Source organism: Marmota marmota, unplaced genomic scaffold (genome assembly GCF_001458135.2).
Source record: "Marmota marmota marmota unplaced genomic scaffold, marMar, whole genome shotgun sequence".
Classification (NCBI taxonomy): Eukaryota; Metazoa; Chordata; class Mammalia; order Rodentia; family Sciuridae; genus Marmota; species Marmota marmota.
Window position 1 is genome coordinate 17,105,868 of NW_026000185.1, and position 25,251 is coordinate 17,131,118.

Here is a 25,251-nt window from a genome sequence, read left to right on the forward strand (position 1 = left end):
TCTTTTGCTGGGGGTAAATCCCACTTGGTCGTTATGTGATAGCCTCTTCATGTACTGTTAAATTTAATTTGCTAAAATTGAATTAATGATTTTTTTCAAAGTTCAATAGGGATATTGATTTGTAGTTACATTCCTTGGACTGTCTTCATCTGGATTTCATGTCAGAATAATCCTGGCCTCAATAAGTTGAGAAATATTCTTGTTTCTTTAATTGTTTGGAAAAGCTTGTGTAGAATTGGGATTATTTCTTAAGAATTTGGTCAGATTCCTCTGTGAAGTCATTTGGCTCTGGAGTTTCCTTTGTTGAAAAGATTTCAGGTGGGCTGGGATATGCTCAGTGGTAGAGTGCTTACCTAGCATGCATGAGGCCCAAGGTTCAATCTCCAGCAGAAGAAAGATTTTAGCCACACTTGATTTTTTTATTTATTTATTTTTGGTACCAGGGATTGAATCTAGCGGCACTTAACCACCGAGCTACAACCCCAGCCCTTTTTAAATTTTTATTTTGAGACAAAGTCTCAAAGTCTCAAAGACAAAGTCTCAAAATACAATTGCTAAGATGCTTAGGGCCTCACTAAGTTGCTGTGGTTGGCTTTGAATTTACAATCCTCCTGTCTCAACCTCCCCAGTCACTGGGATTACAGGCATGGGCCACTGTACCCACCTCATATTTTATTTTTTTGGGAGGGTACCGCGGATTGAATTCAGGGGCACTTGACCACTAAGCCACATCCACAGCCCTATTTTGTGATTTTATTTATTTAGGGTCTCACTGAGTTGTTTATTGCCTCGCTTTTGCTGAGGCTGGGTTTGAACTCATGATTCTCCTGTCTCAGCCTCCTGAGTTGCTAGGATTATAGACATGCACCACTACGCCTGGCCATATTTAATTTTCTTAATAGGTATAAATTATTGAAGCTGAGTGCAGTACCTGTAATCCCAGCTACTGGGGAGGTTGAGGCAGTAAGATTGCAAGTTCAAGGCCAGCGTGCATAACTTAGTGAGCTGCTGTCTTGATCTACTAACATTTTATAATTTATAACTTTTACAATTTTGGATTCTAAACTCATTGCTGTGGGCACTTGAACAGTGAGAATTCTGTGAAACCTGGATTTAAGGAATTTACCTTAAGATCAGTTTTATGTTTGCCTGAGATTTGATTTTTTTTTTTTTTTGTATTACTGGGTTGTAAAAGTAGTGTATGTTCAAGTGATTAATTATCATTAAAGAATTTTTTTCCTTGACCCATAATTCAGGTCAACACATATAAGCTTCAGTGTTTTTCTGGGCTTAAAAGTGGACTTTTTCCCTGTTGCACATGTATTTATCGGTGTTCTCCAAAGAAACTGACTCAGTAGCAAAGATGGATGTATTATGAGGCACCAGTTCATGCCATTGCGGGAGCTGAGAAGCCCCAGTCTGCTGCCCCAAGCTGGAGGCCCAGGCAGACCCCTGTCATGAGTCAGTCTGAGTTTGAAGGCCTAAGAGCCAGGGGAGGTGATGGTGTGGATCTCATTCTGAGGCTGGAGGAGCTGGGATGAGCTCTCCCGTTCAAGCAGGCAGAAAGCCAGAGGGAAGAACTCCTCCCTCCACCTTGTGTTCTCTCAGGCCCTCAAAGGACTGGGTGAAGGACCTACTGTGGGGAGGGCAAGGTGCTTTACTGAGTCTACCAATTAAATGAAATTGACCAAATTATGTTTATGTACAAATATATCCAACTTATGTATAATTGTAACAATTTAAAAACTAAATCTCAACCAGAAACACCCTTATAGACACCCCTTGAAATAATGTTTAATCTGGGCACCCCATGGGAGCTCAAGTTGGAGCATAAAATTAGCTATGACACACACCTTTTCACCAAGGATATACAGCTTCAAGGTTCTTAAGTAGCCATGGAAGTTTCAGCTCTCAATACAAGACTTTATTTAAGTTTTATATCTGGTTGGAGTTACAGCCCATTCTACCAAGGCTACCATGTTCCTAGCCACGGCAGTCCCCAAGGTAGATTAGCTCTGACGGTTTTTTCTTCTTTCTAAATGAGCTCAGTTATGCACTTACAAGAATGTTGTTACATTTTTCCAGAATTTCTCTGTGACTATTTGGTCCTCCATATTTGGTCCTCCATATTGCCAGAAACAGAATTTTCCCATTTACTTCTTAATCTTGCATCAGACTTGCATCTCCACAACTTCTCTCTTTTTCAAACACCACTGATGACCGGGAGACAACTGTCAAATACCCCAGATGCGGTTTCAGTAGGAATGTGTTCCAACCATACATAATAAAATACTTTACTAAAGGTGGTTCAAACCATAAAGATCTGTGATTTGTCTAAGACAGACAGTCCCAGAGTCAGTTTGCCAAATCAGTTCCATCAAGAACCTCTTTTCCCCTTCCTTCCACTCTGACATCTCCAGTTTGTCAATTTTTTTTTAACCTCCTCACATAATGATTCTCTCCTATAACTGCATCAAAGTACAAAAGGTGGCAAGAAGAAGAGCATTTCTTCTCACAGGCCTCTGGAGGATCCAGAATTTCCACACAGACAACGCTTTTCACCCCTCTACACTCCTGTACCTATCCCTGGAGGAGTACTTGTAGCGGGAGAAAGGAGTCCTCTCCAGCTGTTGGAGCAGAAGTGGGGCTCAGCAGACAAAGCACTATGCCTCGCCAACGAGGAATGTGCACAAGATTCCTGTCTGAGGCACACATTTTCTGGGGGAGGCAACAGAAATGCAAAGTTCATGGTCACACAAACTCAGGTGTATAACGCCAAGTCCTCTGTTCACCCAGACCTCATTTCTACCTGGAACTTTCTCTGTCCCATGGGAAATTTAATCCTGTACTATGTCTGCCACAGACCCCTTCTCTGCTCTCACCGGATAGAACCTAAGAGATCAAAACTTGTGGTTTGGAGCAGGCCTCTTCCTCTGAGGGGCATTTAACACGGCTGCCCAGTTGGTCTTAAATATCATCCTCCTCTGCTTCAACAAGGCCCAAATAGTAAAGCAACAGCAAATCACACTCTCTCCTAAAGAAAGCATTCCACACAATGAGCACAATGTCTGGTGTTTGAGCATCAGAGCTGACTGTCAATCCTAGGGAGGAGGGTGACTTGAGACAAACCACTCATTTGACCTATTGTAAATCTGAAGCAAAGAAAAATTCACCCAGTTGAATCTATTTGGAGATGATTAGATTGATTTTCCTATCTTGAGCATAATGGGGGCGGAGACAGAAGTTTGGGTGTGGACAAACGGAGGACTTACGGTTTTGCATACCAGAGTGTGTGTGAAGGTGAAATTTGCATCTGTCCCATCTGTTTGCACCCCTTCCTCTGAGTAGACAAGTTGCACCTCGAGGCAGAGGCTGGCTGTATGCGTTGCTGCAATGTCTCCCCCTCCCTCTGGGTTCTTTGCGTGCCCAGCACAGGACCTGCAGCACAGGAGGCACTCTACCCAAAACGTCTAACAGAAGGTCTGAGTGAGGAAGAGAGGCCCCCCAGCGGGAGGACACACCTAGCAGACGTTTAAACCAAACCTATTTAATTGTCTCCTGATGAAGAGAGAAGATGCGCTTGCACACCAGAGACGCCTCTGCACACAGCCAGGGCTCCAGATAGATCCCCAGGTAGAAAGGCGACAGACCAGGCAGAAAGCCAGACCGGGTCCCACCGGCCTCCTGCTGCGGCTGCGGGGTGGGGACAGGCCTAGAAGGTTCAGCCAGGGCAGCCTCCCCACCGCCCTTCGAGGCTTGGAGGCTGCGGGGAGGGAGGCAGCCCCGTTGGGCTCCCCGGGGCGAGGCAGGGTGGTGTGAGCCCAGACGCCCTGCGATTGCTGGAGCAACGGTGGCGACACTTGAGTTATTCACAAAGGCTGGGATTCAAATGAGGCTGGCACCGCTCCAAGTGGCAGTAGCTGAGGAGGAGACAGGGAGGCGTATTAACTATTCATCAAGATCTTAGCGTCGCGTCGCGGGGACTCTGAGGATCCTCCATCTGCGTCCCTCCCTGTCACTGATTTGGGCACTTTTATCTGTCAGTCTGGGAGCAGGGGTGGGGGTTGGGGACTGAAGTTAGGCCGAATCGTCGCATCACATGATGGAGGACCTGTATCATGTGATGGCTCCGGTGATGTTGGAGGCGGCATGTGACTCCCGGGGCTACGTGGGCTCGAAAACAATTTAAATACAAAAACACAAGCAGGTCCCTCCTCTCCTTTGCCTTTTGGTCTCCCTGCCTTTGCGCTGGTGCCTGACCGAATGGGCAGCCCGTCGCCGTGCGGCCACTAACCTGTGCGCGCCGGGCACCTGGAGGCCGGGCCCTCGCTGGCCCCGGCGCCCGCCCGTCCTTTTGCAGCCGCGGACTCCGCGCCTGGTAAGTTGGGGCGATTATCCGGGAAGCCGTCCTCCGCGCCTCATCGGTTGGCACCGGGGACGTCCCCGGGCACGTTGGAAGGCAGCGCCCGCCGCAGCCCGCGGCCCTGCCCAGCCACCGCGGTCCCCGGGAGCAGCGGCGGGCGTCGCGCGGTCCCGCTGGGGCGGAGGAGAGCCTGCCGCTCGCCCTCGGTCCCCAGCCTGTGTCGCTCTCGGCCTCCCCGACTCCACCTCTCACCTCCGCCCTCTGCAGCCCTCCGATCTCCTTTCCACTCACCCCACTCGCTGTCTCCCCAGGGGTTTTCTTGGGAGTTCCTCTCACCCCGCTTTCCAAAAAAATGAAAAAAAAAATTAGATGCCTAGGGTTTTTGTTGTTGTTGTTATTCTTTCTGTCCAAAAAGAAAGGGACCAGCTTCGTCCATTAAATGACTTGATGATTGGAAATGTACTGACTGTCCCTTCAAAATCATTGTCTTCACCAAGACCAGGTGGATTGCCCACTTCCTGTCGCGGTGCTGTGCGCACCTAGGTGTTAAGGGACCTGAGCGCATTGCTTGTGACCATCCCTGCTGTCTCCCAGGAGGTTGTCTGTGGGCTCCCGAGGCCGGCGCAGCTAGGGGCTCCCCCAGTGACAGGACACACAGTGACAGCCCAGAGAGGAGGATCTCTGACACCACACATTTGACTCTCTGTAGGAAAAACAGGCCCAAAGGCAGCAGCTGAACTCCAGAGCTGGGTGCTCAGGGGACATTCAGGTGTCGCAGGCCACACCTGTGCAGAACAACGCAGAGCACTGGCTGAGAAACTAGCCATGGGCAAGCCGGATGTAAATTCAGTCATGGCTGGTCTGTAGCCACAGGCACAGGGGATGAGGGCCAGGCCCGAAGCTGCTGGTTCACTGTTATCCGGGCATGCCAACATCTGTCCAGCCCCCCAGTTAACAACCCATCCACAGCTCAAGGGGAGGGTGCTATGTTTAGCCTTATTTTTAGAGATGGGGAAACTGAGGCACAGAGCAGTTAGTTCACTTGCCTAAGGTCACTCAGCCAGTCAGGGACAGAGGTAGGACTTGGATCCAGAGCCTACACAGTTAACCACCATGGTAGTCTTTCCCGCAGAATAGCCATCAACAGTTCCTACAGGGCAGCTACTGTGCAGATTTGGGGGCTACACTGGTGAACGAAACAGGGACATCTGTTCTGGTGGCATTCGCAATCCATTGGGAGTGGCAACTATTAAACATGTCACATGAGACAACACGTTTCAAACCGGGACATTTGCTAAGGAGGAAAACAATAGGGTACCAGGGGAATGTATCCCGGAAGGCAGAGTTCAGCTGGGGGAGACCAAAGGGGTTGCAAGAGGAAGACCTCTCTGGTGATGTGATGTGTAAGTTGGGATCTGAGAGAGCAGGTGGAGTCAGAAAGAGCTTTCCAGACTGAGGGAAGGGCCTGGGGGAAGGCCTGGAGCCTGGGATGACTTGGGCAGCGAGGAAGGTGGTGGGCTGGGCAGGGGTGCAAGGGGGCCCGTGCCAGGCAGACATTCCAGATGGCATGGGACTCTGTCGGCCTTGCTCGGTGACTTTAGTTTCATCCCAGGATCAACAAAAGCATTTTAAGCAGGAAAGCAGCAGAACTGGGTTTGCAGCATGAAAAGAATTCTTTAAGAACTGTGTCTACGCTAGGCGCAGTGGTGCGCACCTGTAATCTCAGCGGCTTGGAAGGCTGAGGCAGGAGGATTGCAAGTTTGAGGCCAGCCTCAGCAACTTAGTGAGGCTCTAAGCAACTTAGTGAGACCCGGGAACTAAATAAAAATTTAAAAGGGCTGAGTGTGTAGCTCAGTGGTTAAATGACCCTGGGTTCAATCCCTGGCACCAAAAAAAAAAAAAAAAAGTGTGTCTATTTGTGTTACATTACACACTGCTTCAAAGGTAGAGGCTTAAATCCACTTCCGCTTGGCTCCTTATTCTGCAAACTGGCAATTGCCACTGGGATCATCTGGGCAGTCCCATTCTTGCCTGGGTTCATTTGTCAAGTGAGTCGGCTGATGGGCTGTTTGAGAGCTGTTGTCAAGATGGTCCTGCACAGGTGTCTGATGATTGGCAGGGGCAGCTAAAATCAAGGGGGCCTCGCCTCTCTATGTCTAGTGGGCTGGTCCAGCCTTATTCATGGGACAGCTGGGTTCCAAAAGCACCAAGAGAGGGGAAACCCCAGCACACATGCTTTTCAGACATCTATTTGGATTGTGTCACTTTTGCTCTGTTGGCCAAGACAAGCTACAACCTCAAGCCCATACTTGCTCATGGAGAAACGTACCTCTTGGTACAAAATATTGTGTCTGTTTTTCCCCAAAGTGACTACATGGCTTCAAAAGATAAGCTGGAGTCTGTGTCCCTCTAATACTGGGAGGGGGGGGGACTGAAAGCCAACAGGAAATTTGGAGCCAGTTTTATGAGTAGAGACGTACTTCTCCCTGGTTGTGTAGCTGACTTACAACAGCAGAAGTCTGAGCGTTTGATTTGGATGCAGATCAAAGAAGTGTCTAGAATAGGGTGGATGTGGTGCAGTAAGGTCTCCTTTTCTCACAGGATTATTTGGGAAGGTTCTGGAGTTCAGGAAGACCTTTGAGATTGTTACTCTTTAATGAAATTTGGGCCATACGGAATTCAGTGTGCTGAAATTTTCTAGGCAAGGCAATAGCATGTGTAAAGGCCCTGGGGCAAAGAAATATGTGGCTGTTTTGAGAAATAAACAAGAGTCAGTTTAATTTAGTGTAATTTTCATGTCAATAGAAAGGAAATGGGAAGATTAATAAAATATTTAAGAGATCAAAACAAAAAGTCTTGCTGATGGATTAGGTACAGGAGCTGAAGGGAAAGACCTATTATAGGAGACCCCCACATTGATGATGCTATTTACTAAGGTTGAAAGACAGGGAAGATTCGACTTTGGAGGTCAAGAAGACAGGAGGAAATCACGCCTTCCATATTGGACCCATTATATTTTCCTTCCCTGTGAGATTGCTAACAAGATAGGCAATAGACAATGGGAATCGGACTCAGAGATTTAGAGGTGATATGTAAACTTGGAAGACGAGTTAGGGTCACTTGGAGTGTAAAGATAAAGAGAGAAACCAAAGAGGGGCTAATCTGGAACCCCAGGCTGCCCCAACATTTAAAAATCAGATGAAGGAGACACCCAGATAAAGGAGACCAAAAGAGAAGGAGGGAAACCAAACAGTCTCGCCAAGCCAAGAGTGGGCGTGTTTCAGGATGAAGACGTGATCAACCCTCTGGAGCTCAGTGATCATCCCGGAGAGAGGGAAATGAGGACAGATGCAGCAAGGGGCAGGGTTGCCGGGCCAAGCCGGGAGCTTCTTGAGAGCAGAGCATGCACTCCAAATGGTGTCGCTTTCCCCAGCGAAGTGCTTGGGCTGAAGCATCTGAGGATAGCAGGTCTTTTTGAGTAAAATTCCATAGAGAAGAAGGCAGTGTATGTAAAGGGTGGTAACAGAGTGATTGGAAAGGTGAGCCACAGACTCCCGGCTGGACCAGAGTGGGAATGGAAGAATGGGTGGAGGGTGTGCTCAGGGGAATCGGGGTTAGACTGCAGGGAAAGAACTTCATCCTTGAAGGTAGAAATGCAGACGATAGGCCCCTGCCCCAGACCTTCTGAATCCAAATTTGCTGCTGCTGCTTCTTCTTCTTCTTCTTCTTCTTCTTCTTCTTCTTATTATTATTATTATTATTATTTTGGTATCTGGGATTGAACTCAGGGGCACTGGACCATTGAGCCACATCCCCAGCCCTGTTTTGTATTTTATTTAGAGACAGGGTCTCACTAAGTTGCTGAGCACCTCGATTTTGCTGAGGCTGGCTTTGAACTCGTGATCCTCCTATCTTAGCCTCCAGAACCGCTGGAATTACAGGCATGTACACTATGCCCGGCGCACGTCTGCACTTTAAATAACACCCAGGGTGATTTATATGCACACTAAATTTTGAAAAATATGCATCTACATTGTTTTATGAAGCTTTTCTGGGCAAAATAAGGAGATAATCAACCCCCAAATATCATGCTCACTTCTTCCCCCTCCCTTTCCAAACAGATCTTGATAAGGCAAAGTCCAATCTCCTGGGTTCCTGGTCTTTATTTTTTTATAATGCAAAATTTCAAACATATACAAATATAGTTTAATGAAGCCTAGTATGACATCATTAACTTCAATAATTTTCAACTTATAGCCTATCTTGTTTTCTTTCTCTATATCATCCCTCCTTCCCAGTTTTATTTTGAATCAAATATTGGACATGCTATAATTTCATATATAATTTTATTTTTATTTTATTTTACTGACTATCTCTAAAAGAAAAGGACCCCTTTTTAATTGTTTAAAAAAAATGTGGGCTGGGGATTGGCTCAAGCGGAAGCGCGCTCACCTGGCATGCATGAGGCCCGGGTTCAATCCTCCGCACCACATACAAACAAAAATGTTGTGTCCGCCAAAAACTAAAAAATAAATAAATATTATAAATAAATAAATAAATTTAAAAATTTTTTTAAAAATGTCTTCAGGGCTGGGAAATCAAACCCAGGACTGTGTACCCGCTAGGAATGTTCTCTACTACTGAGCTACACCCTCAGCCTCAAGGAACCCTTTTTAAACATAGCTATACCATCACCACCACCCCTAATCAAGAGTAAATATTTATCATGAAATAACCAGTCAATTACCCCCTGGCAATTGTCATATGATAATTTGAGTCTGAGTATTTGAACAAACCTATACATGGCGATTTGCTAATATGTATTTTAAATATTTTGTAATTTATTGGTTTCTTCTTTTTGTTTTATTTTTCCCCTAGAAATTTTGTGTTACAGAAACACAATCGTTTGTCCTCCAGGTTTTCCAAAAGTTGGAACTTTGCGGATTACTTACTCTTGGTATAATTGAATACATTCATCTGTCCTTTGTATTTTCTGTAAACTGGTAATTAGATCTAAAACAAATTGCTTTTGGAAAAGCTTTTTATTTTATTTTTATTTTTAATATTTTTTAGTTGTTGATGGACCTTGATTTTATTTATTTATATATGGTGCTGAGAATCGAACCCAGTGCCTCACACATGCTAGGCAAGTATTCTACCACTGAGCTACAGCCCCAGCCCCCTTGGAAAAGCTTTTTAAATGAGATGCATCCTTCATAAAATGAGCAAAGTATATATGTACAGCCCAAAGAATTGTTAAAACCACCCATTACCTTTGAAGTCCTCCAATAGCATCTCTCTTTACCCTCCCTAGTAGCTACCTCTATCTTAACTTTTGCAATAAGAATTTTTCTGCTTTCTATAGTTTTATCACATATGCAGACATTTTTTAAGCAGTGTACTATTTAACTCTGACCATTTGAGGTGTTAGTGTAATCGTACCGTAGATATTCTTCTATGACTTCTTTTGCTCACGATTTTATTCTTCTAATGAGAGCATCACAGTTATACACGCTCACTGCTTTATTTTTGAAGCTCATCCATGTTTATATATGTTTGCTCACTTTCACCAGTACATAGTAATCCTTTATGTGCACATACCACACTTTAGTCCATTCTGCTCTTGATTGGCATTTGGAAATTTTTTTCCAGTTTCCAGGTGTTATGAATAATGCCTCTGCGAACATTCATGGGCAAGTCTGGTCATGAACTTGGGAATGAATTCCTCCAGGCTGTATCTGGATCCTAGAGTATGCATAAGTCAAATCATTTCCTACAAGTTGTTTTTGTTTCTTTCCAGTTCTTACATCCTTTAATGTCTTTTTTTCTTGCCCAATTTTACCAGCAAAGGCTTCTAATGCAATATAATAGAAATCGTGAAAACAATTCTCCTCTTTCTCATTCTGATCGCAGAGGACACAATTTCCACATTATGCAATTAGGTGACATGTTTGCCAAAAGGGTTTCTTTTTTCTTTTAGAGTTTAGTTTTTTGGTCAGATTAAGAAAATCCCTCTGTATTTCTTCTTTGCTCAGAGTTGGTTTTACTTTTTTTTTTTTTTAATTATAAATTTTACCAATTTCTGGTTTTGTTTTTTTTTTTTTTTTGAGACACTGAAATGATTTTTCTACTTCATTCTTTTAGGATAGTGAATTATATTGTTGAATTTTCAAATGTTAAACCAAATCTTGTTTTCTTGAAATAATTCCAATTTAGCCACGAAGATACAGTATCTTTTTCATAGAAGTAGATTTAAATTTGTTTATATTTTTATATTTACATCTAGATTGAAGTTGGCTTATATGTATTGATGATTTTTACCTCTGTGTTTTTTCCCATAATGATTTTTTAAACGTTTATTTTTTAGTTGTAGTTGGACACAATACCTTTATTTTGTTTATTTATTTTTATGTGGTGCTGAGGATCGAACCCAGGGCCTCGCACATGCTAAGCAAGTGCTCTACCACTGAGCCACAACCCCAGCCCTCCCATAATGATCTTATCAGATTTTGGTAATGAACTTGGGTTATAGTCATAAAATGAGGAAATATTTTGTTATTGTTTTGTAGTTGTCCTGGAAGAGTTTGTGTAAAATTGGCATAATTTTTTCCTTCCATGTGAGACAGAATTCACTGATGAGGCCATCCGAGTTTAAAGTTTTCTTTATGGAAAAATTGTTAATATGGGTTTATTCTCTTTAATAGATGTGAAGAATTTCTCCTGGTTCTGTATTGTATCGTTTAATACGTATTTTTCCCCTAGGTATTTACCCATTACATCTAAAATTTCAAATTTAACTTACACAAAGTTACTCAGAATCTGATGAATTTTCAATATCTGTTGGCTTTGTAGTGATGTCCCTTTTACCTATCCTGATTTTTTTTCTTGATTAGATTTTATCAGGGATTTAGCCATTCTTTCAAAATTTTTTTTTCAAAGACCCAACTCTTGTCTCTGTTAATCCTCTTTATTATATGTTTGCTTTTTGTTCTGTTAATTTCTTAGCTGCATCATTTTCTCCCTTCTAGTTTCTTTGAGTTTAATTTATTATCATCTTCTAAAACCTCTTGATATAGGTGCTTAGAACATTGATTCTTTCAGCCTTTCTTTCCTAATAGATGAATGTGAAGTTATAAAAAACTGGTTCCTTAATTTGGCATGTGATATTTTTATTGCCATTGGTTTAGAATGTTTTATAATTTCCAGTAGGAAAAGAGAGTATAAAACATATTGCTTAGCTCCTAAAACAGAGTGGGATACCTCTCTTTTCAGTATGAATTTATATCTTGGGCTGGGGTTGTGGCTCAGTAGTAGAGAGCTTTTGCCTAGTGCATGTGAGGCCCTGGGTTCAACTCCCAGCACCACATAAAAAATAAATAAAATAAGGTATCGTGTCCGTCTACATCTAAAAAATATATACATATTTTAAAGAATTTATATCCTAATTTGGTTATACTTATGATTTCGTCCTTGGGTATTTGTTAACTTCTTTTTAACCCAGCATATGGTCAGTTTGGGCAAATTTTCCATGTGTACTTGAAAAGAATATATATTCTGAGATTTGGGGATACCTGGTTCTATACTTGTTGGGACATATTTTTTAATCACATTATACAAGTCTGTTATATTTTTTTCTTTTATGTTTGTTTTCTTAGTAATAGAAATGTGCTGGGCTGGGGACGTAGCTCAGTGGTTGAGTACCCCTAAATTCAATCCCCAGTACTCAAAAAAAAAAAAGTCAATTTAGTAGACAAACAGAGTGGAATAGTAGTTACTAGAGACTGGGAAGGGTGGATATAATGGAAAGAAAGTTAAACAAGGGGTACCAAAACACAGAGGAGGAATTAATTCTAGTTTTCCACAGCACAGTAGGGTAACTGTTGATTAAAACAATCTATGACATATTCAAAATTATTACAAGAAGTTCCTAGCACATAAAAATTATTAACATTAGAAGAGATGGAAGTGCTTACTTCCTTGATTATTATACATTGTCTATATGTTTCAAATCACCATAATGTATCCCATAAAAATGTGCAAACATTATGTCTCAATAAAAAGAACGAATGATATATTTTTGAACAACAACAAAAAAATAAATGTGCTAAAATCTGTAAGTATAATAGTAGATTCATCTACTTAGTCCTTTGAGTGTCTTAACTCAGGGATTCCTAACATGTTTTATGCTAGAATTCACTTAAGTAGTCTTTTAAAATCTATATATCCCTTCTTAACACAAAGTAGATAAATGCATAATGAAAATAAATTTTACTGAAATGTACTTATCAAAAAAAAATATTTTTTTGAAATCAGGAGTTGAACTCAGGGGTGCTTAACCATTGAGCCACATCCCCAGTCTCTCTCTCTCTCTCTCTCAAAAAAAAAAAACATATATATATATATATATTTAAATTTTATTTAGAGACAGGGTCTTGCTAAATTGCTAAATTGCTTAGGGCCTTGCAAAGTTTGAGTCTGGCTTTGAGATCCTCCTGCCTCAGCCTCTAGAGCCACTGAAATTGCAGGCAGGTACCACTATGCCTGGCTCATCAAAATATTTTAAAAACAAATTGGCGATATACACATCAATCTGCTTATGCATGTTTTCAATAACAAAATCTAGTGACAGGTTTAATGCTACCATATTTTTGAATCACTATAAATGATATTTTTAAACACCTACAACAACTGCAGAATGATATGAAAATATTTGTGGTTCTTCTTGGCGATAAGCCACAGTACTGCTCATACTACTGTGATTTGTTGCCTGCTTTCACAGTTTAAGGAAATAGTACATTTTTTTAGAGGACATAGAGTCAAAGCTGTAATTTGTATAATTATTGTTATTTTGGGGCGACCAAACCCAGGGCCTCATGCATGCTAGGCAAGCATTCTACCACTGAGCTGTATCCCCAGCCCAAAGCTGTAGTGTTTTTTCTGACCTAAGTTCACGGACCCCTGAGGTATATCCAAGAGCACAGGGTAAGAACCCCTGTGGCAATCCCGTGGGAGACAGAGATGACTGAAAGCTAGGTTTCTGTTCTTGTGAGGGGTGCCCTGTTTTCTGTTTACTCTTGTGCCCAATCTATGGGCCTTTTGAAGCCCCCGGAAGCCTCCAGTGTTGACCAGAGCCCTGAGTCCCAATTGCTGTCCTCCACTCCCCGTCTTATGAATTTGACCAAAGCTTTTTGCCCCATCCTGCCTCTAGAGGGGAAACTCTGCCAATACCTCCCTTCCCTCTGTGGACTTCCTGTCTGGCCCTGACCTTGACTCTGCCATTTCTTGCCTTTCAAACAGGGGTGTGTGTGTGTGTGTGTGTGTGTGTGTGATCTTATTCAACTTTTCTATGCTTCTCAATGGAGAATTAATCTGAAAGAATTTAGAACAGTGTATCACCTTTCGGCTAAAATTTATTCAGCATGCACAGAAAATGCACGAATTATGAATGTAATGTACACTTGTGAAGCACTCCGATCGCCTGTTTTTGAATTTTTGCATAAGTGAGATCACACTTACATACTCTAACTTTTTTTTTTTTTTAGTTGTTGATGAGCCTTCATTTATTTATATTCGATGCTGAGAATCGAACCCAGTGCCTCACACGTGCTAGGCAAGTGCTGTACCCCTGAGCCAAACCCCAGCCTTCACATTGGGTTTTGTTTTGTTTTGTTTTATTGGCAGCCCTGGGGATGGAACCCAGGGCCTCGTGCATGCTAGGCATGCACGCTACCGTGAAGCTGTCTGCTAGCCCTCACAATGGTTTTTGAAATTTTAGAAATTTTAAAGAGACAGAAGTCATAAAGGGAGTACTACATGGCAGTGAAGAAAAGCAGCCTAATACTGCACACAGCCACAAGGATGAGCCTCACAGGTGTAATGTTAAATGAAAGAAGCCAGGTGCAAAAAGAGCACCTAGCCCATTCTGCCTCAGTTTACTTACATGAGGTTCAGACTAGGAAAAAACAAACGTAGCTGAATTCAGATTGGTGGTTTATCTGGGGGATACTGACCAGAAGGGGCAAGGAGGAGCTTTTTAAGGTACTGACCCTCAAATTACACTGTGTCAGTGTCCCTGGAACCTCAACAGGATAAATTCATATTAACTCAAATCACCAGACACTGAGATATAAACCAAATTGTCATGAATGAATTGTGAGTGAGAAATACATATTTATAGAGAACCTGGTGATTTGTGCTGGCTAATTAGCTCATCCTGTTAGAAACACACACACACACACAGGAAAAAAGATAGTTTAATCATTTTAATGGCTAACGTGAAGAAGAAATAACACTTCTTTTATTAGTTGGAATACAGTGGGCCCTCGGTATCTTTAGGGTCCACACCCACAGGCTTAACCAAGCAGAGATTGAATATATATGAAAAAAAAATTTTTGCATCTACACTGAAAAGGTGTAGACTTTTTCCCCTTATCACTATCCTCCAAGCATGGCAGCATAACCACTATTTACCTAGCGTTTGTATCGTGTTAGTTTTTGTAAATAACCTGGAGATGTTTTATAGTTTATGGAAGGATATTTGTAGCTTATCTGCAGGTAGAGTGCCAATTTACACAAGGAACTTGAGTATCCATGGATTTTGTACCCCAGGAGGGGGACTGGTGGGGTCTGGAGCCAATCCCCCCTCTGATACCAGGAAACAACTCTATTTATATAATAAACTTATACAACAATTCTGACCTACCAGGCATGCTACAATGAGAAACTTGTGTAATACCCCTGTGAAGTTGATGCTAATATTCACATCCATTGCACAGATGGAGAAAGTAAGGCAGGGGAGAGTATATAACTTACCCAGGTCACCTGCCCAGTAAGTGGTAGAGCTAGGGTCTGGATTGAGGATGCCGGATTGTAGCGTCTGTCTGACCCTCGCTATGCTGCATGATCTCTGTTTTCTTCAGCTACTCCCACTGGGAAGATGAATTATTCATGGCCACAGGTGAGGAGGACATGGTATCCTCTGGCCAGCTCTGGAGGGTGGGGAAAAGGCATTTGATTTTGCCTGTGCTTTTTAAAGGCTCTGACTGAGCTGTTCTCTGCTCACCAAGCACTTTGCATGGGCCAATCACAAGACAGGTGCTTTACCAAGATGTGTGTATCCTGTCCTAAATAGTGGTCTAGTCCCAGTAGGCCCACAATAACCATTTACATAGCATTGACATTATATTACATTATATTTATTCCACAAATAAATATTGAACAACATGGTTGGACATAGTGGCACATATCTATAAATTCCAGCTATTAGGGAGGCTGAAGTAGGAGGATCAAGAATTTGAGGCCGGCCTCAGCAACTTAGTGAGATTCTGTCTCAAAATAAAAAAAATAAAAATAAAAATAAAAATAAAAAGGGCTGGGGATGTAGCTACACAGTAGAGGATACAAAACAACAAAACAAAAATAAGCCAAAAAATGTTGAACTTTATATTTGATATAATTCCCATTTTACTAGTGAAGCAACTGAGGCTCCCAAGGGGTTAAATGGCTTGCCAATGAGTACTGTATAGACAAGAGTGGTGTAAATATAGTCCAGCTGATATATGGATGATCCCTTGGGGTTAGGAAGGGAAATAATGGAACTAATATTTATGCAGGTGCTTTACATCATTCTTTTTCGTTTCCATCTCACGGATGGGTTTGTAATATCCTGAACATGACTACAATAGTAATCATATGTAAGCCACCAACACACACACTTGTGGGGAATGAGGCTCAAATGTACGGTGCCCAAGTGAGTTTTCCAGTGAATTTAGAAACCCTTGTGCTAACCACTACACTCCCCTTTATCTTCTGAGATAATGTAACCACTTGATTTATCGTTTTCATCATTACCATCAGACCTGAAAGATCCAGTCTTGCAACCTTGATACACAGCCATGTCCTCTGAAAACCCAGAAGCCATATCCAGCCATCTCTCGGAGTTAGCGAATTTGGAAACTACCTGCTAGGATAGGTCTCACTCTCAGAGAATAAATTCGAGAGGATAAAACAGGATATGTTCGCTTTGTCTCATGAAGTTAACTAGCTGCTATTATGGATGCCATAAAAATTAATTCTGTTCTCCCACGGCCTGAGACTCACATTAGCAGGTAAGGAAATGACTATTCATTGAGGCACCAGTCAATAAGTAGAGTCGACTAATGATAGACCAGGGAACCATCAGCTACAATGCAGTAAATTCTCTCCTGTCGCCTTGTAACTCTTAATAACTCGGCTGTCCCTCCAGACGAGGGCACATTTTTGTCTGAAGAACAAAAATCCAATTCAGGCTGATACAGCAGGCAAGGTTAAAAATTCCAAGAGGTGGGTAGAAGGACTGACTGCCCAGAGAAGGTCCTTAAACTGGGTGTTGAAGGGAGGATTGAAGTTCCCAGGACAAGAGAGAAAATGGCAGAGAATGTTCCAGACAGGAGGAAGAAGATGGACCCAGAAAGAAGGAAGGTCAGCTCTCTGGGGAGCAGTGGGTCATGCGACGTGGCCAGGGCCTACAGTGGGTGGGGGAATGGGTGAGTGAGAGAGAGCACAGGCAGGCGACTGGGAGAGGCAGACCCTTGCCTGACCCTTTCCTAGCTCTGTGACCTTGAGCGAGAAGTTCTGCAAGCCTCGGTTTCCCTCTCTATAAAGTCCTAGTAGCAACACTGCTCTCTAGGGTCATTGTGAAATAAGAGAATCTATTTGAAAAGAAAGTACGTATACTCCAAAAGAAATAGATGACAGAATGGCTTATATAATAATAACAAGCAGCTATTAATAAAATTAATAGTTAATAATAAGGAGTTGGGGCGTTTCTAAAATGTGATCAATTTGTCTATAAAATAGTTCTCATATAATTTGGCAGCTTCTGAGGCATAAGCTATGGAAAAAATACGTGCTTAAGTGTTTCATAAGTTTTAAATGGTCAAAAAAATGACCGAATCCTGTTATGTTCTGAAGAATGGTTCAGGTTGGTCACATGATCAGGGTGCAACTAAAACCCACTTCCCATGAGATGGTTTATCTTCGAGCATTTGCATGCTATTGTTTACCCATGTAAAATTTGCTTTTCCCTGTTACTATCTTGTTGTGTGGTGGCCCTGATTAACAAAAATAGATTAATGACTAAAAAGTGACTCATGGATGTGTAGAAGTGACGGTAAAAATAGCAGCACAAACCGTGCAACTCGGAAGCATAATTGGTGAGCGGGACTTCAGGCTCCGTTGGGACAAAAGCATTTGTGCGTGTGTCGATTTCACCCAAGTGGCTGAAAGAGGAAGTGTGAATGGGAAATGTGGCTGCGATATCCAAAAATCGCATTTAATTGAACAAGAGGTTTACCCCCCCCTCTTGTCTCCAATGTGGACTCTGTCAGAGAACTTTGTCAGATAGCTTCAAGATCCCGGGAGAGAGTCCATGTCATTTCCAAAGTAGAATTACTCTATGGTCCATTGTGTGTTTTCTGAACCAAGTATAAAATAATATTTTCTCTCTTTTTTTTTTTCTTTTTTTGGTATCAGGGATTGAACCCAGGGGTGCTTAACCACTGAGCAACATTCCCAGCCCTTTTTAAAAAAAAATTTATTTATTTTAAGACAGAGTCTTGCTAAATTGCTGAGGGTCTCACTAAATTGCTGAGGCTGGCTTTGAACTTGAGATCCTCCTGCCTCAGCCTCTTGAGCCGCTGGGATGACAGGCATGCACCACCTCGCCCAGAAAAAGAATATTTTCTAGTATGAAATTGATGAATTTGATTTTGAAATGCAGACAGGCCAAGACAACAACAGCCAATTCAAGTGCAAAACATTGTATTATCAACATGTGTATAAAGCCAGCCCTAAATGGAGATGCCAGGAGAGAAGGCAAAACTAACCACTGGCAAATGTAGTGATAGGGTCATAGGCTGTGCATGCAATTGGCATTCAAATATGGTGGAACTTCCTGTCGTCCTGATGAGAGCCAATGGTTTGTTTTATAGTTCAGGGAAGCCACTGATGGAAAAAAAAAAAAATTGAACCAGCTCTTTGTATCTGTGTGGTACATATTTAATGAGAAAGAGATATTTGTTGATTCCAGAAATCAAAGTTCAAAAGCTGTTTTTTTATTGAATCTAATACTATTTTTCATTTAATCTAATATTATTTTGTGAGACATGATGCAAATTAGAGGCATATTTGAAGATAGTGCTAATGGAGGACCAAGTAGATGCCCAGTAAAGAAAGGTTTGATTGTCACAGTGCTTCAAAGCAACCACATAACAGTCACTTAAGAAACAAGAATGCATTATCACATGAGTCTGTGGACTCGCCAGGTGGTTCTTTGAGTCTCAGGTAGTCAGGGCTAGACATTCAGGTGTCAGGGCTCAGAGGGGTGCAGGACCCACTACATACTTTAGAGAATCCAGTGCAAAGTGAAAGCGAGTCCCTGTTATCCAAAAATTATTAAAAATTTCAAAATCAGGTGCAGTGGTGCACACCTGCAATCCCAGCAGCTTGGGAGGCTGAGGCTGGAGGATCGCAAGTTCAAAGCCAGCCTCAGCCAAAGCAAGGCCCTAAGCAACTCAGGGAGACCCTGTCTCTAAATAAAATACAAAATAGGGCTGGGGATGGGGCTCAGTGGTCGAGTGTCCCTGAGTTCAATCCCCAGTACCAAAAAGAAAGAATTTCAAGAGGATGGCCACAGAACATTAATTGAAGCCTGCGGCCTGTCTTCACAAGGGGCCTATGCGATGGCAAAGGTCACATAGTCACGAAGCTGGCCCTGGTCATGGATCCTGTGAACAGCTCTGCTGCTCTTGGCTGGGTTCTTCCACACGTCTGGGTATCAGTTGGCTGTTGGCTAATCTGGAATAGACTTAGCTGGGACAACTGGGGTAACTGAACCCCACTCCCTCCACGGATCACGTCCAGCTACAGGCCAGCCCAAGCATGCTCATATGGCAAAGGCAGAGAAGGAAAACATGGGCAAGTCCAAATGTACGAGCTCTTTTCAAATCTCTTCTCATGTGACATTGATTGACATCCCACTGGGCCACAGCAAATCACATAGCAACTCAGATCAGTGTGGATGTAAGGAGCCGGGAAGAATTGAGGCCCTTCTCGCCACCTGTCCTTTCTCCAGCAACTCAAATCAGCTGGATCTGAGGGCTAAACTGCCTCCTCCTTCTCTTGCTAAGATGGGGTGCCATTCAGCAGCCTGCCCCCTGATCTGAAGCAAGCATAGCCCAAGTCACGGGCCTTGTCAGCACCATCTGACCTCAGCTGCTGAGCATGTCTTTTCTGGGTTTTCCGTAGGAAGGGGTGGGGGTTCTCAGACTGCTTTTTCATGCAAGCTAGCTGTGTAAGGGGGAGGTGCTCGGGTGAATCACTGAGATGAAGGGGGCATCGTGATTTCTTTATGACACTAATAATGACACAGATCTGGTCCTTGTCGTCATTATCAGAGTTGGGAAGAATCCTTATCGCCATGATTTTTCAAGTGGTGAGTCAGCCCAGTGCGGCCAGAGGCTTGGGGAGCTTGAACCTCTCATTTCAGACGCAACGGGAGATTCAGCGCTCAGGAAATTGAAATTGAGGCATCCACGGGCGCTGACTCTCCCGACACTTGATTGGTGAAGAAAAGGCATAATACTGTTGGACATATCCTGGGGCATATTTAAAACCATACACCGTACCAGAAAATATGAAGATATTCTTTCCAGGGCTGAACCCAAACCAGAAGAAAAGAAAAAGCTAGAAATTCACCTGCCAAGTGAAAACATCGAACATCTCAGCTCTTGAATGACGTATGACCTTTGACTTTGATGCTAGTTCAAATAGCCTTTAAAATTTTTTTTTTTTTTAGTTGTAGATGGACACAATATATTTTATTTATTTATTTTTATGTGATGCTGAGGATCGAACCCAGGGCCTCACCCGTGCTAGGCAAGTGCTCTACCACTGAGCCACAGCCACAGCCCCCCTCAGCCCTTTCTAAATATTTTATTTAAAATCTCACTAAGTTGCTTAGGGGCTCCCTAAGTTACTGAGGCTGGCTTTGAACTCGCAATCCTCCTGTCTCAGCCTCCCCAGCCGCTGGGATTACAGGTGTGTGTGCGTCACCGTACCCGGTAAATACTTCTTTTTCTAAGGCTGGCATATGGCACTATCTAAATTATTTCTACTTATCCAAACTTCACGCATCAAGTATATGAGAACTATCTGAACTCAATTTACAAACCTGGAAATTCAAACTCAGAAGACAAATGGAAGGATAATAAGAGACATTTGAATATTGCTCATTTAAAAAATCATATCTTAGTTTTATTTTTTTTTAAAAATCGATGACTCTTTACCTAAAATTGGAGATCTTCCTATTCTCCAAAACAACCAATTTTGTGGTTATTGAATCCTGAAAATTTGAGAAACGTTGCTTTGCTCTAGGTGACGGGAAATCATTGAAAAAATTAAAAAAGCAAAGATTGTAAACAGAGGGGAAAATACGGTCAGATTTTCATTTTCAAATGACAGATCGGGTGGTTGTCACATGCTGGGCTTGGAAGATGGTACATCAAACTCCATGCTGGTCCGCCTTTCATTTATTTGAATCTTTCCACAAATATCTCAGTGTCGGCTGCCCATCGCTGGGATCAGATTTGAGGGGACCAGGAAACCCAAAGGCCTGCAGTGGGCCTTCCTCTCATGGGTCCAGTGGTTCCAGAAGTGAGAGTATTCAGACAGATGACCCAGGGGACTGGATCATGGTGGCGTTAGGTGCTCATGGAGACCCGGGAGTGGACCGGGATGCAAGTCACCAGGCTCAGAGGAAGGTTCAAGGTGAAGGTGAGGAGGCAGGAATTCCAGAGGACTCCAGGGTCTGGCTTAGAGAACGGGGTTATAGGCAAAGAGTAGGAATTCGATTGCAAGAGCAGGTCTGGAGTGTGCTGATCATGATGTTAGGGATGTGACCACGTTGACCGGCTGTAGACACACAGGATGGATGTCCCAGAGGCAGGAGCGAGGCTAAAGGTGGAGAGGGAGAGCAGAGCTTCAGATACTTACCCGAGTATCTGGGATAAACTAAGAGCTGGGGACACCCATTCAGCTGGCCCACTGCCCTCCACTGCCCCTTCCCCGGTCACAGCTGAGGTCCCCAGCAATGGTCCCAGCAGGGCAGGAATAGCTCTTTAACCAGTCTTCATACTAACCCCACTCCCAGCCTACCCACTTTGGCTAACTTTGCATTTCTTTGGGACACCTTGATCTCTACATTGCTCATCTATATGTTTGGCATCTACAGATTCAATCGATCACATCAAAAATATTTGCAAGAAAATTGCACGGATCCTGAGCATGTACAGAATTGGAATTTTTTTGCCGCTGTTCTTTAAAGAATTCGGTACCGCCACTATTTACACAACACTTAGAGTGTGATCGGTATTTTAAGTAAATCTGGAGATGGTTTGAAGTAGGTAGGAGGTTGTGCACAAGTTTCATGCAAACACTGCTCTACTGAGGCATCCAATTTGCTATATCCAAGGGGGTTCTGGAACCGACCGCCGCACGGATATCCAGGGTGACTGTATCTTCATGATTGGAGGTGTTTTGTGTTTTTAGTTTTGTTTTTTCTTTTTCTTTTTCTTTTCTTTCTTTTTTTCTTTTCTTTTCTTTTTTTTTTTTTGGTACTGGTGTTTGAACCTAAAGATGCTCTACCACTGAGTCACACCCCTAGCTCTTTTTATTTATTTATTTTTTATTTTGAGACAGAGTCTCACTACGTTGCTGAGGCTGGCCTCAAACTTGTGATCCTCCTGCCTCAGCCTCCTTGGTCACCGAGATTACAGACATGTTTCACAGTGCCCAGTTCTTTCCCTCTTAATCTGAACCTAAGAGAACAGAGGGATACTGTTGGCCACAGAAATCTTGCAGTTACAAGGAATTTAAGAAGGGCACCCATATTAAGGTAGGAAAACTAAGAAATGAAGAAATCTGGATTCTGATTTATTTAATCTGGTTTGTGCTCTGGGCCTCAGTATTTTTTAAACCCTTCCCAGTTTGTTTAAATGAGAATCACAAATCTAGTGCTCACTCTTGCCTTTTATTTTTTTTTTTAAAATGTTTTACTAATAAAATGCATAGGAAACAAAAGCAAACAGAACTTCACAATTTTATGTCGAGAAATGAAAACATTTTTTTTTTTTTTTGAGATGGTAGAGGGGTCTCCTATGTTGCTAGACTGACCTTGAACTTAAGATCCCTCTGCTTTGGGCTCCCAAGTAGCTGGGATTACATCACCCCCAGCTGCCACCACACCCACTCAGAAATGAACTATCACCTGCACCCCAAGAGATGCCGACACGGTCACCCCAATTTATCTTCAGTTTCCTAGTAGACATCTTCCTGTCGGTATCTGCACTAATTCTGCTTCTATATCCTTTCCTGGAATGATCCAAACCACGGTCTACTTTCAGGCCTTTTCTTGATCTTACTCCAACATTGAAACCCAATGAAATTCTCATTCCAGATTTTTAATAACTTTACATAGTTTTTTTTTTTGCCCATAACTTCCTTTCTGTAGAATCTGCAGTGTTGGAAGCTGGGATGTCGGTCCAAATGAGCATCCCTTTTCTCACATCAGGGGCCCATCCCTGGGATTTTGAAGGGGTGGGGGTCAATGTGCAAGGCACCACGCAGCCTGTGTCTTGGAGATGGGACTCTGCATCTTTCTTGCTTTCTTGGTAGTTCAATGTCATCCAGCACACTGCGGACTCTCTGCAGACCCTGGGGCTGTTCCTACCATGGAGAGATACACTGGGGCAGGCGTGGCCCCACCTGGGGGGGGGGGGCCCTTCCCCATTATTTCAGAAGCTCTATTAGAAGGACTTTGCCTCCAGATCTGTTTCAACCTTCAAGTTCAACGTCTTCCCCAGGCAAATTATTTATTCTCTGTTCAGAATGTAGTTCTGGGAGTCGGGCATAATGGTGCATGCCTGTAATCCCAGCAGCTCGGGAGGCTGAGGCAGGAGGATTGTGAGTTCAAAGCCAGCCTCAGCAATTTAGTGAGGCCCTTTCTCTAAGTAAAATCTAAAAAGGGCTGGGGATGTGGCTCAGTGGTTAAGCGCCCCTGGGTTCAATCTGGTCTTTGAGTGCTTTAACCTCCTGGATCTAGCAGAGAGAAGTCAATGTCTGACCCAGCCAGGCCAGAAGCAATTAATTATCTTAAGGACTGCCTTGGGAGGCCTCTCCCTCTTCCTGTTTGTTTACTCTGCCTCTTGGATTTCCCAGAAGCATCCTTGGAAAGAATAGTCACCCTCAGGGGTGTTTAATGTCCTGTTTCTCTGCCCGTTTTGCCCTTGATTCAAACCCTTAAGTATTTTGTCCTCACAATCTGTGTGTTGCTTATTAATTCTGGATTTACATGTTAAAAAGTTGTTGTTGCTGCTGGTACTGGGGATTGAACTCGGTAATGCTTAACCACTGAGCCACATCATATTTTTTTCATTTTTTTTTAATTTTGAGACAGGGCCTTGCTAAGTTTCTTAGGGTCTCTCGCTAAGTTGCTGAGGCTGGCTGGTCTGGAACTTGCGATCCTCCTGCCTCAGCCTCCCAACGCCCATCATTTTGGTGGAATTTTGGAGGATCATGGGGATTAGGCACCAATCTTCAGAAAATAAAATTGTGTAGCCAGGAACAATGGCACGCGCCTGGGATCCCAGGATCAAGGGGCTGAGGCAGGAGGATCTCAAGGTTGAGGCCAGCCTCAGCAACTTAGCAAGATCCTGCCTCAAAATAAATAAATAAATAAATAAATAGGGCTGGGGATGTAGCTCAGTGGTAAAGGGCCCCTGGGTTCACTCTCCAGTACCAATAAATAAATAAATAAAACTGTGAGATGGGATAAGATGGCATCTCACAGACAACAGCTATGTTTTTAGCACTTCATGTTGAGCCTTTGAGTATAGAAGACTATACTTACAGTTACGTGTATTTTAACTAATGCTCAGTTTATTGAAATTATAAATCTAAAAACCTAGACTTTCCCAGGGCTTTCACATAATCCACAGATCATATTTCTTTCTTCATAAATCTAGTATATCTTGTCTAAAGTTACTAATTTTTATTTGTTCTCCTGTCAGTGTTGAATGAGCTTGTAAATTTGACACAGTGAATTCTCCTAAATATTTAACATCCTTTACAAACTTGACGAATAAATATTCCCGTAGCTTTGGCATTTTTAACTACAATTACAAATTTGAATCTCTTAAGTGCTTCGTACATCTGACAAGGCCCACTTATAATTCAACAAACAGAATTGCTAAGTGCTTAAACACTATTTACAAACCTAAGAAGTCTGTAATTATTTACTAATCTAGAAGTTTTAAAACATTCAGTTTCAGTCTAAATCAATCAAATTCTCTTAAATATTTTAAATTAAAGTCACAGATCTTACCTCAACCAAACTCTCCTAACACAACTTTCTTTCTACTGCCCCTGTCTGTACCCAGACAACCCACACACACAGTTGTGCTGAATGAGCTTTAAATTTATGTCCAAGCCCTGTGTGGTGGTGTCCACCTGTAATCTCAGAGGCTCGGGAGGCTGAGGCAGGAGGATTGCAAGTTCAAAGCCAGTCTCAGCCACTTAGCGAGGCCCTAAGCAACTCAGTGAGATCCTGTCTCTAAATAAAATATAAAAATGGGCTGGGGATGTGGTTCAGTTGTTAAGCACCCCTTGGTTCAATTCCCAGTACCAAAATAAAATAAAATAAAATAAATGTATGTCCACAGATCTCCAGTGAGCCCTTAGTACTGACCTCTTATACTGCATTCCCCTAATATATTTACTTTCCTGTTTTCCAAGATAATTTGTTTTAAGGAGAAGGAGTGTTCTGGTTTAGAGATGAGATGTCACCCCCCCTG

General features: G+C 42.7%; 1 protein-coding gene and 1 long non-coding RNA gene across 5 annotated transcripts in view; one reads left to right on the forward strand and one right to left on the reverse strand.

Annotated features, from left to right (window-relative positions):
* Window positions 1–1,902: 1,902 nt before the first annotated feature.
* Window positions 1,903–4,648, reverse strand: LOC125612343. Its single transcript, XR_007342686.1, has 2 exons — window positions 4,295–4,648; window positions 1,903–3,920 (listed from the first exon to the last, which is right to left on the reverse strand). It is a non-coding gene; the product is annotated as an uncharacterized LOC125612343 (long non-coding RNA).
* Tnrc6a (trinucleotide repeat containing adaptor 6A) overlaps window positions 4,172–25,251 on the forward strand; it is a 175,226-nt gene continuing 154,146 nt past the window's right edge. For 2 of the 4 annotated variants that reach the window (XM_048789671.1, XM_048789677.1), the window contains exon 1: window positions 4,173–4,378. The gene's annotated coding sequence lies outside the window, so the exon portion shown is untranslated. Of the gene's footprint in view, window positions 4,379–25,251 lie in introns of all 4 variants that reach the window. The other 2 variants (XM_048789672.1, XM_048789674.1) reach the window with 2 other exon arrangements.